We start from the raw sequence: 18,896 nt of genomic DNA, 5'->3' as shown, positions 1-18,896 counted from the left end.
CCAGAGCAGCTATCAAAAAGGCCTCACTGAATGGCTGCCAGTTGAACTGGTAGCAGCTGTAGACAAACTGCTTACATACTGTGTGGGTATGTAAAGTTTAATGCATTTAATCTGCCCCTGCTTACAGGGTTGTCGTGAGGATGAATATAGCCATGTACACTGCTCTGGAATTCTCAGAGGAAGAGCAGGATATAAATGTAAAAAACAAAATTAAAACAAAACATCCCTTCCTCATTTATAGTATTAGAGACATGCAAAGAAAGGCATGAACTACAGCTCTAGTGTTACATGGCCATGTTTCATGTAGTGTCCCATATTGGTATGTGAAAGTAAGTAAAAGTGTGCCACCGAGTCAATTTCGACTCCTGGCGCCCACAGAGCTGAAACCATTACACCTGTGGTTTTCTTTGGTAGAATACAGGAAGGGTTTACCATTGCCATCTCCCACGCAGTATGAGATGATGCCTTTCAGCATCTTCCTATATCACTGCTGCCCAATATTGGTGTTTCCCATAGTCTAGGAAACATACCAGTGGGGATTCGAACCAGCAACCTCTAGCTTGCTAGTCAAGTAATTGATGTAAAATCAGCAGCGGTAGTCCTAAATCTTCAACTTCACTCTGTGTTTTTAACAGAAGTTTGACAAGCAGCAAAACCCCCAATGGCATAGAGGGAAATAATCAGTTTTATCAGACTGATGGTCATCTAGGTCAGTACTAGTCTTAGCTATTTATAGAGCCCTGAATGGCTCCGCCTGGGCACCGGATACTTAAGAAAGCGCCTTCTTATGTAAACCCCACCAAGGTCTGGCTTACACGCTGCATAGCAAACTGTGTGCCCAAGAGGGATGCGGACTTGTTGTCTGCAGGGCACTTCCTAGCCCATCCCTGCTCCTAGCACAGGTGGGGAAGGCTCCGTGCTAACAACACTGACTGTGCAACATTGCAGTTGAGTTGCACCCTCTTAGGTTTGCGACTCACCACTGGGGTGGCCACAGATTTGCAGACCCCAGCAGCAAGGGAGGAAGCAGCGGCTAAATCTATGTTTTTTAACGTTAAAACCACCACAGTGCAGCAGTGTGGCAGCAGAGAGGGCGGCGATACTTTCGCGATACTTTAGCAACTACTAAAGTATCTAAAGTGAAGTAAAGGGTGATACTTCAGCAACTACTTTGTCTGTTAGTCAATCCATATGTGTGGTGTAGTGGTTAAGAGTGTTGGACTAGAACCAGGAAGATCAGAGTTCAAATTCCTGTTCAGCCATGAAACTCATTGGGTGACTCTGGCAGCAAAATCCCCCCAGCGGCAAATTTTAGTCTTGGGGGCAGCATTTAAACTTTAAAGTGAGGGGGAGTTTAAATCTATTTCTTAATGTTAAAACTGCCGCCGCGCTGCAGCGTGGTGGCGAAGAGGGCGGAGATACCCCTTCTAATCCAAGCCTGCCTACCTCCCAAATGACAGCTATTGCCTGATTTCAGGCTTTTCTGTGCGTGCGCAGAAAGGCCCGATTTCAGGTGATAGCTGTCATTTGGGAGGTAGGCAGGCTTGGATTAGAAGGGGTATCTCCGCCCTCTCTGCCGCCAATGCACTGAAGAGGGTGGCGATTCCCCTCCTAATCTAAGCCCGCCTACCTCCCAAATGACAGCTAGCGCCCGAAATCAGGCCTTTCTTTCTGTGCACACGCACGCTGTCATTTGGGAGGTAGATGGGCTTGGATTAGGAGGGGTATCTCCGCCCTCTTCGCCACCACGTTGCCGTGCTGCAGCGGTTTTAACGTTAAAAAATATTTTTGAACTCCCTCCCTTTTAAAGTTTAACCACCACCCCGCCCGACCAAAATTTGCCACTGGAAGAATTTTGCCACCAGAATCACCCAATGAGTTTCATGGCTGAACAGGAGTTTGAACTCTGATCTTCCTGGTTCTAGTCCAGCACTCTTAACCACTACACCTCGCATATGGAATGACTAACAGACAAAGTAGTTGCTAAAGACCCAGAAATTAATTTCTAGAATAATAATTTGGAGGACTTTTAAAAAAGATATTTTAAAAAAGAGTTTAGGGGCTCAGTGAAGCCAGGGGTCCCGCTAAGGGAGCAGGGGCGTAACAAGGCTGGAGTGGGCCCAGAGACAAAATTTTAAAATGGGCCCCTCGCTGATACGCACAAACACACTTCACAGTATAGTCATGTGACTTGCCTCGGGGGGGCCCTCAAGGCATGGGGGGCCCCAGGCAGCCGCCTCCCCTTGCCTAATAGTAGTTACGCCCCTGTAAGGGAGTATGGGGTAGGGATGTGCACGAACCGGTCCGGAGGCCATGTTGGAGGCCTCCAAACCGGTTCGGAGCCGGACCGGTCCGGCGGTCCGGCACCGGGGGGGGGGTGTCTACCTTTAAGGGCGGGGGGGTAGAACGCTGCATGTGACGTAGGCGGCGCGCGCATGCATGGCGGCAACAGGCGCGCATGCGCCGCCACACACGCATGCGTGTTACTATTAAGGAGACTTCCAGGCGACGATGGGGGCAGGGGCGGCAGCGAGGAACGCTGCCGCCCCAAAAACTTCACTTTAAACTACAGTGCCAGAGGGGGAAGAGCAGCGGGAGGGGTATGTTCTACCCCCCCTTAAAGGTAGACCCCCCCCCTCGGTGCCGGTCCGGACTGGTCCAGACCATGCACATCCCTAGTATGGGGTTAGGAGTTCCAAGTGGATTTTAAGCTAGGAATGCCTGTATCTCTGGTTATTGTGAGATGTAAAAAGCGACTACAAATATATTGCCCCCACCCACTGCAATCTAATCTTGAATATATATGAAAAGCTATTTGATAACTCTTTGCCAAGTTAGTTACCTGCTAACTTGGCAAAGAGACACATTTTGTTGTGGTGATTCTCTTTATTTAGCAGGGGGAGAGTAACTGGCCCTATTCACACCCAGCACAGTACCTCCAGTCAGTGGCGTAACTACCATTAGGCAAGGGGAGGCGGCTGCCTGGGGTAGGGGTGTGCACGGAACCGCACAGCTGTGGTCCGGCACTGTGGAGGGGGTTCCTTTAAGGGCGGGGAGGGTTTACTTACCCCTCCCGCCGCTTTGCCCCCTCCAGCGCTCGTATTTACTGTAGAAATGCTCCTGTAGAAATGCTCCTTGAAATGAAATGTAGAAATACTGTAGAAATGCTCCTGACTGCTCCTCAATGCAAAAGGCTCCGACAAGCCTTCTGCGCATGCGCATGCGGCACGCGAGCTTCACGTCTCCCCAATGCCGGAGGCCCGGTCTACCCGTAGACTAGCCTGGGGGCCCCCACTCCTCGAGGGCCCCCCAGAGGCAAGTCACATGTGAAGTGAGTGTGTGTGTATCAGCGAGGGGCCCATTTTAAAATTTTGTCTCTGGGCCCACTCCAGCCTCGTTACGCCCCTGCCTCCAGTGACTGTTGTTTGTATCTGTCCTACCTTTCTTTTTAGATTGTGAGCCCTTTGGGGTCAGGGATCCATCTTATTTGTTATTTCTCTGTGTAAACTGCCTTGAGCCACTTTTGGAAGGGCGGTATAGAAATCAAATAATAAATAAATAATACTGTGGGCGGCTCTCCCCTTCCCACATGGAATGAATCCATTCCTTTTTCAAATCCACGCCCATGGATCTGGGATCCTAATTCCAGATTTATGGGACTACACAGAAATAGGGGAAAGCTTTACTTTCGTAGTACACATTTCAGGATTGAACTCTGGCACTGAAAGCGATCCGAGCCTGAACCCTGGCTAGCCTTTGCTCGAAATTAAGCCCTGACAGAACCAAAGCCGCGCGAAAAGCAAGTGCGACTTCGTCGTCTCCATGAGAGTCCAGCCAAACACAAAACGACACGCTCAGCTGGGGGCATGCAAACAGGAGCAGAAAAACTACAGTCCCCAGCATGCACCGTGGCAGCTCAGGGGCTGGCAGGAAGGCTCGAGACACGGACCATGCCGGCACTGAGCATGAGCAAGCGTGTGTCCTGGCTGGGAGCAGTGCTCGACTAAAAGGACTGGTCAAAAACACAAGCGCAAGCAGAGCTGGGGGAGCACGCCTGCTCTTGCGTAGGTAAAGACAGCCAGGAGGAGACGTCTCTTCCAGGGGGTCGCAGGCTGCTTTTTCCCTGACTGGTGCTTCTGCGGCGGCTGCGTTGTGTGAGGCAAAGTTGTGCGTTTCCACTGGTGGGCGGAGACCCAAACGCAGAGACCAGCAGCCGACTGGGAGCAGCAGCAGCAGCAGCAGGAAGAACTGCTGCAGTGTCCTCCTAAGAACGAGCAGCAACATCAACATCATCGCCAGCAATAGGAGGTGAGGAGTCGATTTGCCATCTGGCCGGTAGAGGGTGCTGCAGGGATGGGGGCTGGCGGCGGCAATAGATTGCACTAAGAATCGACACTCGTTCCCAGACTTGAATGCTGTCGATCAGAATGTGCTAAGAAATCCCATATCTCCCCTGCTTGCTAAGCGCCTAGTGTTTTGATAGCATTCAGAAGTGCAAAGCTGTGATGTGAGAGATTTCTTGGGTCTTCTGGGGGGCTTCTCCCTTGCCATGTGTTCGTGCCACTGATGCTTGAAAGGAGCTGTTGGGGAGAGCGGTGGAGAACCATCCGTTTAAGTAGGGTAGTTAAAAAAGAAACAGACCCAGCCGTAGGGCTGAAATAAGTTTCAAAGAGCTGGTCACTTATAATGGGTTTTATTTCTCTTTTTGCACGTTGCTGTTCGTGATTTTAAAAAAGAAAAGAAAAAAATCACAATCTATATATGGTGCTTACTAAAAATTGGAAAATGTCAGTATTGTCTTGTGTTGTAACACTTGTCTTCTAGGATCAATAAAGCTCCTTTCTTTATTCATTGAAACGGCTATTTTACAATCCACAGTATGTATGCAGCAAGTGCTATTCAACCCCTTGAATATAACATCCCAGACTTAAACAAGATTCTACTACAACTCTTTAAATCACAGTGTTTCATAGACAGAAAGCACAAGTAGCAAGGTTTAAAGAGCACCAGATATTTCCTAGGTGCATATCCCATAGTTAGTCATTGAGTGTAATTGCTCCTCATTTTATTTTATTTGTTTCATGTAGTGTTCTATGAGTTTATTTCACTAGCTTATGAATTGATCTGTCTGGGCATAACGTCTGGGCATTTGCTTACGTATGTCTGATCCCTGTATGATGCTTTTCCTGTTTGTGAGTTGTGTTTTCAGTCTACGTACAACCTAGTTAGAGTGTTGAGGTATGCTTCACAAATGAATATGCATCTTTCAATAATGTCTCCTAATCTGAGGACTCCATAACCTGAAGCATGAACTGCCTTCATTGAAAGTATCATGTCTGAGATAATGTGAGGTGATATGAAAGCCCTGCCTGTGCTTTGAACTCCGATGGCTTTTGACACTTAAAACCATCACTTGATGTTTCAGTCACGGAGTTATGTGTGCATATATCTGAGCTCGTCCTTGGAATGTTCAAGTCAGAAGAGATCTTCAAGAGTCACCTCAGACATAAATTCATCCAGTATATTGGCACGTGCTTGGTCTTTTCATCCACGCTTCTCAAACAGGCCTGCGTCCTTGCTTATGTATGCAGATTATAAAGTGCTGATTTCTCATACAGCAATCAACCAAGTAGCTTATTGCAATTTTGAATTAAGTCCCCAAACTGCATGAATGAGTCCTAGGAACATAGGACATAGGAAGCTGCCATATACTGGCAGACTGGCAGCAGCTTCTCCAAGGCTGGAGGCAGGAATCTCTCTCAGCCCTATTTTTTTTTTTTTTTTAATCTTGTCCTATCTCGGAGAAGCCAGGGAGGGAACTGGGAACCTTCTGCTCTTCCCAGAGCAGCTCCATCCCCTGAGGGGAATATCTTACAGTGCTCACATGTGGTCTCCCATTCAAATGCAACCAGAGCAGACCCTGCTTAGCTAAGGGGACAAGTCATGTTTGCTACCACAAGACCAGCAGATGTGTGCACTATTATAATATTTATGGTTTCCAATCTGGCTTAGATAACATTCAAATATTGTGAGTTAAAGCAAAGATCAAGTCGACTTGAGGCAAAATTGCACTTTACTTTAGATGCAATTGGTTTAAGGCAAGAAAACCAGAAGTGGAACTTTTTAGCTCCCAAATAGCTCTGGGACATCTGATTTGGTGCAGGAGTGTGGAATGCAGTGAGGGGTCTCCCCTCTGCTGCATTGTGTTTATACCCCAAATCTCTCCCTTCCATAGTGGCTGTTTGTCCCTAAATCAGTTATTTGCAGAATATGTGGAGCGGGAAAGGGCTAGCCTCTTTACAATTATTTTTCCTCCTGTGCTAAATCACTCCCCACAACTGTTTGGGGGCTTAAAAAGACCAGTTCCAGTCCACTCTTAGTCCACCTTAAAGACAGATTAATTAATATGTAGTTTGGTCCTTGGGTCATATTTTTGAGGCTGATTTTTCCTCCTGTTTTGTGTCCCATCGTATTTAGTCAACTCTGGTTGAATTTGCAAATGCTGAACTAATAAATGCTGAAATGATAAATGCTGATTATTTACTTGTGAATTTATTACATTTATATCCTGTTCTTACTATGTACCAGAGCGGTGTACATAGTTATCTTTATCCTCATAGTTATCTTTATCCTGTAAGATACTGTATTTACCCAAATCTAAAACGAGGCTTTTCCCCAGTTCTTTCCATATGGGTGGTGGTGGTTTGTCTTAGATTCAGATTCCTCTTTCTTTTGGTGTAAATACAGGTATAACCTGTATTTAGCCTCTTGTCTTTTAAGGCATTGTCTTACATTCAGAGTCACTTTGTATTCAGGTAAATACGGTAAGCTAGGCTGAGGAATGTGGCTCAGAGTCATGGCGTGGGTTGGGATTTGAACTTGGGGACTCCTGAACTTGGGGTCCAGCACTCTAACCACTACACCATACTGGCTCTACTCTATACTCCACTATTCAACAAAGGAAGTTTTCAAAGTAATTTACATATAACAACAACAACAGCATGGTTCTCTGTCCCCAAAGGGCTTAAATCTAAAAAAGAAACAGAGGGTAGTCGTCAGCCACAATCATTCGGGGAACTCTGTGCCGGGGTTGAACAGGGACAGTTATTCCTCCTGTTAAATATAATTGAATCAATTGGCTGAGTAATTTGGAATATGTTTCGATTACTACACAGTCCAGCTTCCCTTAACATGGATCATTGGCAGTCTGTGGGTACATTTATTTATTAAAATATTATATCCTGCCATTTGTGCCCAAGGTCCTTCAAAACAGCTAATCACAGTAAAAAATGATAATAAAGTGTGGGCGGGGGGGGGCAATCAGGAGAGCCAGTCTTGTGGTAGCAAGCATGACTTGTCTCTTTTGCTAAGCAGAGTCCACCCTTGTTCCATAAGAATGGGAGACTACATGTGAGTACTATAAGATATGTCTCTTAGGGGATGGGGCCGCTCTGGGAAAAGCATCTGAGATCCCAAGTTCCCTCTCTGGCATCTCCAAGATAGGGCTGAGAGAGACTCCTGCCTGCAACCTTGGAGAAGCCACTGTCAGTCTGTGACAATACTGAGCTAGATGGACCAATGGTCTGACAGTATATGGCAGCTTCCTGTGTTCCTGTAAAAACAACAGACTAAAATAATCAAAGCTAAAACCAACACAGGATGGAGAAGCTTAACCTAACAACTAAGGGAAAGTAATCTCCTCTTTGCTTGGGAGCTCCAAATGCCTTCCTAAGTAACACAGCCTGTGCCTGTAGCTGGAAGGCCAACAGGGAAGGGGTGGGTTGAACAACCTCTCCTGGTAAGGAGTTCTGGAGCTTTGGCACCACTGTAGAAAAGGCACTGCCCCAAGCAGTTTCCTGCCTTACTTTAAATGACAGGGGAACCCAAAGCAGGACCTCTGAAGAAAATCTTGACAACTGGGATGAGGATGTCAAGTGTTCAACACACATGCAAACCAGTGCTTGAATTATGGGAGTGGGGAAAGTGGTGGGTTCTTAATTAAATCAACACCCCCATTTTTGCTGACTGGCACCTTCCCCCTTTTTTGCTGACTCATGCCCCCAGGTAGACTTCTAAAATCCATAGCTAAGGGGATCGGGCCCATTTTGGCTCTCCTGTAATTGAAGCACTAAATCTATTTGTCTGGCAGCATCTAGCCTAGATACCTAACAAACAGGGAAAGTAAAGTGATGTTAACTGGCTCTAAAACACCAGCATACTAAAACAAGTATGGATGATACATTTCCTGCTTGTGTGATTAGAAAGGTGATGTGCTGAGAGAGAGCCTGTTGAAATGTCTTGTGCGGATCTCCTGATGTGTCTCTTTATCACATGGGAAAGGGGTGCTCTGTCATTTGGGTGAACATAGGAAGCTGCCTTCTACCAAGTCAGACCATCTGGCTTGATATTGTCTACAGAGACTGGCAGCAGCTTCTCCAGCGTTGCAGGCAGGGGTCTCTCTCAGCCCTATCTTGGAGATGCCGGGGTGGAGAACCTGGGACCTTCTGCATGCAAGCATGTAGGTACCCTTCCCAGAGTGTCCCCATCTCCTGAGCGGAATATCTTACAGTGCTCACACATCTCCCATTCAAATGAAAACCAGGGTGGGCCCTGCTTAGCCAAGGGGACAATTCATGCTTGCTGCCGCAAGACCAGCTCTCCTCCCATAGACCCCAAGGGATGCATTGGGATGTCACAACAGATGTCCTCTTTGTGTGTCCTGTTTTATTTGCATGAGCAGGAAATGTATCTCTACTGGGTCCCATCTTTTTTTTGCCCCAAAGCAGCCATGTGAATGGGGTGATGATTTGGATCAGAGCTGTAGCATGAGTGTGTTTGAGATCTGACCCTTTCCTCCAGGACCACAATGCTAATGTAAATGCCCTCCACACAGTTACTATTAGCCACAGAGGGGAAAACTTGTGGCCACAACAGGAGAGAAGATATTTAAGACAAGGAAGTGGCATGGGAGTGAACATCAGAACTCCCCCCCCACACACACACACACCCGCATCTGTGGCCTCATTTCAGATCAGACCCTCGGTGGCTGTCTTGGGGCCAAAAAAAAAAAAAAAGTCAGGAGTTTCAAACTTGGAGCTGTCACATCATGTCTGGGCTGGCCCTTAGATAAACCTTCATAAATCACTTTGAAAAGCTACTAGGGCAGGCTCTCAGACTAGTTTGTGTGTGTGCCATGACTAGTCTTAAGTGGTGAAGTTTGAAAGTACCTCTTCCAACCTGGAGTAATTGGGGTATTGGATTACAGCATATACCATACCTGTGTAATCAATAAACTGCCCCCTGCTCTTCCACAGGCATCAAAATCTAAGGTACTTAGCTGAGAGAAATATGCCCAGTACAAATGGCTGCTTTTAAAAGGGCTTAACTGTTATCTGCAGTATTTGCAATAGTCTAAACAAAAGACCTTAAATTGATTTTATTGATCTCTTTTTGCCAGCCAAGGTAAGAAAAACCACAATCAAAGGAGCAAAGCAATGGAATATATAAAAATCTTTCATATTTGGGAGAGCCAGCATGGTATAGTGGTTAGAGTGCTGAACGAGGACCAGGGAGACCCGAATTCAAATCCCCATTCAGCCATGAGACTTGCTGGGTGACTCTGGGCCAGTCACTTCTCTCCCAGCCTAACCTACTTTAGGGATAGAAATGTAAAAATAATTTAAAAAAAAATTAATAATGTTAATGAGATCAATCTGTGTTGATTCGTCTGTTGACATAAATAAAAAGATCATCATTGCTACTAGTAAACCAGATGTTCCATTCTGAGTGCTAGATGTGGGAAATAATATTTGGGAGAGAGAGAATGAGGAATGCCTCTTCTGGGATTATGCTTCAAGTGACATATGTATAGATAATCTAAAAACAAAGTGTGTGTTTCAATTCTTGTATGCAGTTTTATGAATAGTAGCTGATCAATCAGCTTGATCGATTCAAGAATGTTTTAACTGATTGAAAGACATCTTTTTACAAATTTCATTGACCAATATCCAGACCAATGAAAAGAAAAGCATTTTCTGATACACAAGTGGGGGGGAGGTGATTTTATGCAATCCCCCTTCCTCCTACAACTGGTTGTGTCCCTCAGAAAATATGTCCCCGATGGTCTCTCAACCCTCAGTGACATATTTTCGATAGACAAAGCAAGCTGCAGGGGGAACTAGCAAAAATCATCCTTCTAACCTCGCATAGAGGAAAACACTCCTCCACCAGCACATTGTCAGTCTGGATGTCGGCCATTCTTTTTAACTTAAGAAGGGTAAGCATTTATTTAGTTTTTCCTTTTTGAAGTCTATAGGACAAAAGTACATAACTTTTCCAGTCAGACTAGAAAATAAAATAAAATAAAGGGATTAAAACAAAACAAAACAGCAGTCAGATTTTTAACCTGTACTTCAAAGACAAAAATTAAAAGATTCACCATGCAGAAACAAAAAACAAAACATTTTTATCACCAAAATACCCCTCAGTACCTCCCAGAAACTAATTTAGTGCTTAGCATTTTTTACCCGGGTTAAGAAGAGTTCAGCTGTCTCCAGCAATCTACTTCCCTGTTGAAATATTATACAACCAAGAGGGAAGAGGAAGACACTTGTAACAGTATTTTGAAAGGGTGAGTCCAACTATATTTCTCGTATAATGAGAAGGCATTTGCAGGTTAACATGTTGAGAGATGGAGAGATCATCACTTAGTTATAAGCAAGCAAAGCAATGTACACCCAAATAAAATAGTAATACAAAGCTTGATAATTCCCAGGCACCAGGGAGCCACGGTGCCTAAAAATTTAACCATGGTGGCTGGACTAGGATATTCAGAGGAACAGTTATTTAATAATAACCTTTGTGTGTGTGTGTCTGTTTCTCTGCTAAGTTAGTTACTTATAAAGGGGATAATGAGAAGCCTGTTTATCTTCCCCCTTCACAATGTCCATCGCTAAGTCCGGTATTTTTGTCACCAGACAGAACAAGGAACATAGCTGGTGCAGCAAGCTGCTGATTGGTGCTACTGCCACAAAGGTAGATGAGCAGTAGCAGTAGGCTCCTTCCTTTTTGAAAGTGGAAGTACAAGGCAAGGCATCCACATACAAACCAAGGCAGACCCTGCATAGCAAAGGGGACAATCCATGCTCATGACCACAAGACCAGCACTCCTCCCTATTGAGTCTAACTGATCAATCAACTAAATATTGCAGCCTTTAAAAACAAAACAAAACCCCACAAAGCTCTTAACATTGTAAAGATTGTGCCCATACTCCAGGAGCTTTACCATGGGTTTTCTGTGAGGCTTTACTGCAAGTTCGAAGTTGCCCCAAAAACCTCATGCAAAAAGTGGATTTTTTAACCCCAGATATAGATCGAGCTATACTCTTAACGTGCGATGAAAACCCCAAATTGTGTGTGTAGCTTGATAGCTTGCCGGGATTTCAGGGCAAATTGAGCCAATATGTGAATGCACACCTCCATTCTGGAGGAGATGGGAACTAAAAGCCGGGTTTGAAAAACTTCCAGTTCATTTACGGTGATGTGGTCTGTATTGAAGGATGCATTTGCGCTACAGTTCTGAAGAGCATTTAATGTGCATCCAGTGCATGCCTGGATCCTCTAGCCCAGGGATTCTCATTGTTGGGTCCCCAGATGTTATTGGACTTCAGCTCCCATAATCCTCAACCAAAGGCCACTGGGGCTGAGGATTATGGGAGTTGAAGTCCAATAACATCTGGGGGCCCAACGCTGAGAATCTCTGCTCTAGCCCGCATGTGTTGCTGACTTTTGACAATGCTAGTCCCTTATCCTTCCTGCACACATTGGCAGCCCAGGATGGGTAGTCAGTGTGGCAGGTTTTGTACTTTAAATTCAGGGCTGGGCTGTTGCCTCTTTTCACAAGCACCAGACATGGAGATCTCCGGTTTGTTTGTTTGTTTGTTTGTTTGATCTATCATACTTATATACTGCCTGGTGTGTATCTCTAGGCAGTGCACACAATTTAACACACACATATAAAACAGAGTAAAAACATGTAAAACAGTTTGACAGAATAAAAGTTAAAACAATTTCATGGGATAAAAATGAACAGTTTAAAATTAATTTCAGCTAAAAGCCTGACAAAACAAGTGTGTCTTGAGGGTCTTCCTAAAAACAATCGGGGATGGAAATGCTCTTATTTTGACGGGGAGCATATTCCAAAGCCCCAGGGCAACCACAAAGAAAGCCCAGTCCCAAGTCACCACCAAACGAGCTGGGGGCAACCATAACCTCTAGACGATCTTAGTAGGCAACAGGGTTCGTGACAAAGAAGATGCTCTCTTAAGTACCCTGGACCCAACTCATTCAGGGCTTTATTGGTAATAACAATAATTTTGTATTTTGCCTGGAAACTTATTGGTAACCAGTGCAGTTATTTTTAAATTGGTGTTATATGGTCACTTCAGGTTGTCCCAGAGACCAGTCTGGCTGCTGTATTCTGTACCAATTGTAGTTTCCAGACTACGTACAAAGGGAGCCGCACGTAGAATGCATTACAGTAGTCAAGCCTGTAGGGAGCCCCATGTAGAGTGCATTACAGTAGGAAGTAGTGGTGCATATGCACTGCTGTTTTAAGGTCATTTACCTCCAGAAATTGATATAGCTGACGTATCAGGTGAAGCTGATAAAAAGTGCTCCTGACAACTGCCTCAACCTTAGAAACCAGAGAGAGTTTTGGATCCAGGAGCACTCCCAAGCTACGTAGCTGAACTTTCAGGGGAAATATAACCTCATCCTGAACAGGCAGCTATAAACCATCTCTTGGGCCCCCACCCCCCACAGTCAGTAAAGTTGTGCCCTCGAGTCGGTGTCGACTCCTGGCAACCACAGATCCATGTGGTTTTCTTTGGTGGAATACAGGAAGGGTTTACCATTGCCTCCTCCCACGCAGAGTGAGATGATGCCTTTCAGCACCTTCCTATATTGCTGCCACCAAAGATAGGTGTTTCCCATATTCTGGGAAACATACCAGCAGGGATTCGAACCAGCAACCTCTTGCTCGCTAGGCAAGTGATTTCTCCGCTGTGCCATTAGGTGCCTTTCACAGTCAGTACCTCCATCTAATTTGGATTGAACTTCAGTTTTTTATCCCTCATCAAGCCCATTACCACCTCCAGGCAGGAGGGAAGTAATTTAGGGAAGTTATGTCATTTCCTGATGAGGTTGATATGGAAAAATAGATTTGAGTGTCATCAGCATATTGATAACACCCTGCACCAATCCTCCTGATGATCTCTACCAGCGGTTTCATGTAGATATTAAAGAGCATTGGAGACAATATGGAGCTTTGTGGAACTCCATACTTCAGTGCTTGTTTTGAAGAGCAATAGTCTCTTAAGTGACACCATCTGGAATCTACCTGAGAGGTAGGAATGGAACCACTGTAAAACAGTGCCACTCAATGCCACTTCTTTCAGGTGGCCCAAAAAGATACCATGGTTGATGGTATTGAAAGCTGCCGAGAGATCCAAAAGGATCAGCACAGTCACACTCCCTCCGTCAATAGCCAATTGAAGACCATCCATCAGGCAGACCAAGGCAGTCTCAACCCCATAGCCCGCTTGAAAGCCAGTTTAAAATGGATCTAGATAATCCGTATAATCCGAAACTGCCTGGAGCTGAGAGGCCACCACCCATTTAATCACCTTGCAAGTAGAGGTGCATATGCACCACTGTTTTAAGGTCATTTACCTCCAGAAATTGATTTAGCTGACGTAGCGGCTGAAGCTGATAAAAAGTGCTCCTGGCCTCATGGAAGTCTGGAAACATGTCTTTAATTAACTAACTGAGGGATCCAATGCAGGTTTATTCAAATAAGGTCTAATGATCACCTTTTTAAGACAAGGAGGCATCCTGCCCTCCCTCAAAGAGACATTTATAATATTTACCAGCATCCAAACTAAACTTGCTCCAGCTTCAGCTCTGACTATCTCTCTGATAATAAGATTACCAGATGAAATAAGCCAAGTTGGGCAAGGGTCGCAAGAACAGGTTATAGGGTGTAAGTTCGAAGCAGTTTGTCCACATCCTCAGGAGTCACAAACTGAAAGTGATCCAGTCTAATCCTATAAGAGGAGTTGCTCCATAGAGGGCTCTGCTGTAACTGTGGAATCCAGTTTGGCCTGAATACAAAATATTTTATCTATGAAAAAGTCATTGAATACATCACAGCAAGTGACTGATGGTTCCAAATTCAAATTCAAGGGAGAGGGGACACATACTAGCCCCCTTGTAACCCTATACAGCTCTGCTGGACTTAAATTTGTGGAAGCAATGCGGGCAGAAGAGAACTGCTTCTCTGCCGCCCACACAATCCTGAGCAAAGATCTTCAGATGTGCTCTGTTGAATTCGTGCCAAGTTTTCCTCCACTTGTACTCTAGTCATCTCCCTCACTTCAGCTCCCATCGTTCTTCCGAATACCATGGGGCTAATTTTGAAGCAGGTCAAAGAGGATGCTTAGGAGCGATTGTGTCTACTGCTCAAATGAGTTCATTATTCCATGTTTGCACCAGAGTATCAACAGAATCACTAGCAGAGCCAACAATCACTAGATTGTGGTTGCAAGTCTTACCTTAATCAGATGGGGGTCCATCCATGACAATGGGGAGATGACAGGAGTCACCACCCATGGGACACCACCTTGGTCAGAGCAAAGGACCAAATTCAGCAAGTGACCAACATCATGCATTGGTCCAGAGACCAATTGGGATAGGCTCATTAGTTGTTATGAACGCCTGAGCCGCTCACAACAACCCATTCCTGAAATGAACATTGAGGTCCCCCACCTTCAATGTCAGGAGGTGAATCTGGGTAACTCTAGTGCCAAGTCCACAAGCAGATCTGTCAGCTTGGTTAGGGACTCTGTTGGGCAGTGGTGTGATTGGTACATTAACAGAAGTCCCTATCTATCCTTGGACTCTAGGCTTAGGTACTCTCATTCAATATAGGCCAATTCCTTGACGTGGATCCTGGTAAAGAAGATGGTATTCTTATAGGTCACAGCCACCCCACCTCCTTGTTCACATCCTCTCACCTGCTCCATCACAGAGTAACCCACTGGGAGAAGCTGGGACCAAACTGGATCACTAGCCTCTCCCAACCAGATCTCCGTAATGCATACCAAGTTGGCTTCTTCATCCATAATCAAGTCATGGATGAGCTCAGACTTTTTTTGGACCAACGTGGCATTACATAGTAATAAGGTGAGGTTCTGTGGGTAATTGGCACTGCTCTCCAAGGTCAAAGATGTGGTAGGCCTGCTGGAAGGGAAAACAGCAATTAAATTTCTGAATTCCCTTCTCCTGTAACAGCCTGCTGACCTACCAGCACCATATCTTTGTCGATTCCCCGTCACCAGTGGAATAGATGCCCCAGACCCACCCCCCATCTCCCTATCTCTAGACAACTCAAGTCATTAGTTGTCTAGACAACTCAAGTCATTAGCTGGTACAGGCCTAACCAATTACTAGGCAAAAATAATACCGTAGTCAGCAGGGGTCTTCCTTTTTGGAAATCCAGAACAATACATTTGGCCACAGCCCTCAGTCCCAGCCACCCACCAAAGGCCTCCACCAAAGGCCAGCCCCCTTTGGCAGCTGGCTTGGGTGGCTGCTCCCCTTTATAAGGACCAAAAGTTTAGAAACTCAACAGGCATGGCTCTCACCCATCCTGTCCGGCAGTTCTGGCTCGGGTGCAAGATGTTACAGCAATTAAAAGTGAGCAAAACCTCAGACAGCAGCTGAAGGGAGATGTGCACAGAAGCCCCAGCCAGTCCCTCTCTCAATCCAGAAGTGGATGGGGTGGGAAAGCCAGATGAAATAAACTCCTACCCCCACAGCATCTCTTCCAGTAACCTTCTGAGCAGTGGGGTCCAAAGCAGCTACATTTGCTCCTGCCCATTCCTCTCACAGTTTTGTTTCTTCACCTGCCGTGGCCTTCTCTGCTAATGCAATGATCTAATACTGTAGAAAGGGGCTAGTAGAATTAGGGCTTGAATCCAACTTCTCACACCAAGTAGAATTAAAAGACAGTTTTGGATACCATGTTGGAGCAAAATTGAGATAATGGGCCAATTTAGGTGTCCCTTGGAACTGCAAGTAAGGCTCAGTTCTGCATTGTATCCCTGAGCCACACAATCCTCCAAGGAATTCTACTTCCAGTCTAGGGTATAGGCAAACCAAGATTGGCTGTGATGTCCAAACAGATGGATCTTGGCTTATTCTAACCAACTTCCCTAAAATAAACCAAAGTAAAGGACCCAAAGCTTGAAGTATGTTTCATATTTTGCTTTATTTTAGGGTTTAGAATTAAACCAAGATCAATCAGTTTGGTCATCACAACCAATCTTGGTTTGTTTTTAACTTCAATTGAAAGTAGAATTTCTCAGAGGTTCGTGAGGACAGGGGAGTGGGGAGTTACACACCTGAGCCATGGAGAAGTTGTGTGGAAGCTGGCTTTAACCATAGTTCCACATGGTGTCTGAACTAGTCCTAGTTTTTCTTCCTTCCCTCCAACTTTTTGTGTAGTGCCACCTAGTGGACATAGTGCTTATACAGCTAATATGATAGAAACCTAAAAGGTCTTCTGATAATAAATTCTGTATTATTTCTATCTCTGGGAGTTGTTAATCGTAGCTTGCAGCACAGAGCAACCTCCACTGTATGGTCTTTCCTCCATACTGCTGCTACAAGCTACTGAGGCGAGTCTCACGATCAGTGAGATTCGCCGGAATGGGGTTTGCGGGGAGAGCGGGCTTAGCCCACACGACTGCTGGCTCCGTCACAGAGCCAGTGGGGGCTGTGGAAATCGGGGGCTGCGTGGCCCCCGGAAGTTCCAGAATGCCCCGTCAAGTGTGGGGGGCATTCTGGACAGACCCCCAGGGCTGGGAGGCTTGTTTCAGCCTCCTGGTGGGGGTCTCCTCGTGTGCTTCCATGGCAATACATGATCAGAAAGACGAGGTTAATGTTAACGCTCTCTCCATTCACCTTGGCTAACGGGAGGGGTACTTGGGGAGGTTTGCTGCCAGGAAAAAGCAGGTAGGCTCCCTTAGCCCACTTTTTGCCGATCGTGAGAATCTCCTCACCATCAAGAATATTTGCTGGGGCATGGAAAGAATCACATAGCATGGGCCAAACAGCTCACACATGGAATTGCCACCCTATGGATTCTATTTCATGCATCTGCCATGCAGCCGCCCTGTGATAGCAAGTTGTCTTAGATATATGCAGTTGCTGAGTGCATGAACGTGACTTTTTTCTTTAAAGAACGGTGGTGTGCTATTTTTGAGTTATTTTGAAGACACTTCACTGTAAAAACAGTATGTTCCCTCCAACTCCTCCATAGTAATCCCAGCTTTTTTGATGTCTACCTTTTTAAGAGAGTCACAGTTGTCTGTTATCGATCATTATGGGTGGGGAACAGGTGAGAAAAAAGAAAGCGGAGGAACTGGGTGGTTTTTTAAACCTGCTTCTGAGAAGATGGGGAAATAATACTGGGACTGAAATAGGTCTTCTGAACCTACAGCACATAACTGCAAGAAGTAACCCTTTCAGATCAGCTCTGTAAGAGACACATCGGTTGACTTTCTTGTGTGGCTTTCCAATCATTTCTTGTGGTAGTAATAGTAATACTGTTGCCCCCACACATATTGAGAATAAGCCAAGAGTGATTTTGGTTGTGAGCTCTTTGTTTTTGCTCAGTTGCTGATTCTGAATATTGTTTGTTCTTGCTCCTTGATTTGGGTTATTTGTTCTCTGTGCCTCAGGCTATTACTCATGTTCATTCTGAACATCCACAGGGAGTGAAAAGGTAGTGGAGAGGCTACAGTTGCTTTCCTTTTTTGTGAGGTTATGTGGAAGAGTTCACCAGTGTTCCCTCTAAGATGTGTGCATATGCTGCACACACTCACAAGTTGTTTTATGTCCACTCAGTTAATTTTAGATGCTGCTCAGGTTGAATCAGGATGGCCAAACTCTAAATGCACATGTGCACACATTGACTGCCGCCCAGATCAAAACTCATTCTGTGCACAGATGGAAAGAACAAAATTAGAGGGAACACTGGAGCTCACATGTATGTGAGACTGCACCTTGGCTTCCAGTCTGTGTCAACTTTCCTGCATATCAGCCTTGCAGGTCCAAGCTATGGTATACAAAGCCCAAGATGTGATTCACAGATCAGTAGTCCTCTCGAAGTTTGTGCCAAGCTATTAGCTTAACTGGCTCATCCACTTTACCACAAACTTGCTGAATATAATTTGAGAGAATTGGCAACAAGTTGTACCTGAGGGCCAATTTGTGGTGGGTTTGGGTCAGTCTCCCAAGGCCCCACCCACCAAACTAGACTGCCAGCAATCGGAAACGCGCTTGCCTCGGAAATCTCCCCTTTCTCATTTTGACGACATGTGGGTTGTGAGAACCCACCCAGAGAAAGACACAGGCCTACATCTCAGCTGCTGCTTTGGCATGGAGCCTCTATTTCTGCCCACACATAAGAACAGCCCTGCACGATCAGGCCCAAGGCCCATCTAGTCCAGCATCCTGTTTCACACAGTGGCCCACCAGATACCACTGGAAGCCTACAGGCAGGAATTGCCACTGGAAGCCTACACAGTGGGAGTGGGTTAAAGGAACTGTTGGTTGTGTCTTGGAAGAAACAGCTGAAATGCTAATGAGGAAGGTTCTTGAGATGTGTGCTAAAATCGAGACTGGATTGAGTTCTGGTTGGACTCTGGTTATATTTAGATTATGCAATTTTTCCTATTTTACTAATCCAAATAACTGGTAGCATTTTTTCCTCAAAGTTCTGCATACTAGAAGATCTTCCGCACTGTTGAAAACCCTCACGGTCCTAATAG

The 18,896-nt window shown here is 45.4% G+C and overlaps 1 protein-coding gene across 3 annotated transcripts in view; it reads left to right on the top strand.

The window, feature by feature from the left end:
* The first annotated feature begins 3,911 nt into the window (after positions 1-3,911).
* The window catches only part of POMGNT2 (protein O-linked mannose N-acetylglucosaminyltransferase 2 (beta 1,4-)), a 36,866-nt gene continuing 21,881 nt past the window's right edge, over positions 3,912-18,896 (top strand). For all 3 annotated transcript variants that reach the window (XM_053258731.1, XM_053258732.1, XM_053258733.1), the window contains exon 1: positions 3,912-4,308. The gene's annotated coding sequence lies outside the window, so the exon portion shown is untranslated. The remainder of the gene's footprint in view (positions 4,309-18,896) is intronic.

This window comes from Hemicordylus capensis, chromosome 6, assembly GCF_027244095.1.
Source record: "Hemicordylus capensis ecotype Gifberg chromosome 6, rHemCap1.1.pri, whole genome shotgun sequence".
Classification (NCBI taxonomy): Eukaryota; Metazoa; Chordata; class Lepidosauria; order Squamata; family Cordylidae; genus Hemicordylus; species Hemicordylus capensis.
Note: the sequence above shows the minus strand (reverse complement) of the source record. Positions and strands in the feature narration are given on the sequence as shown.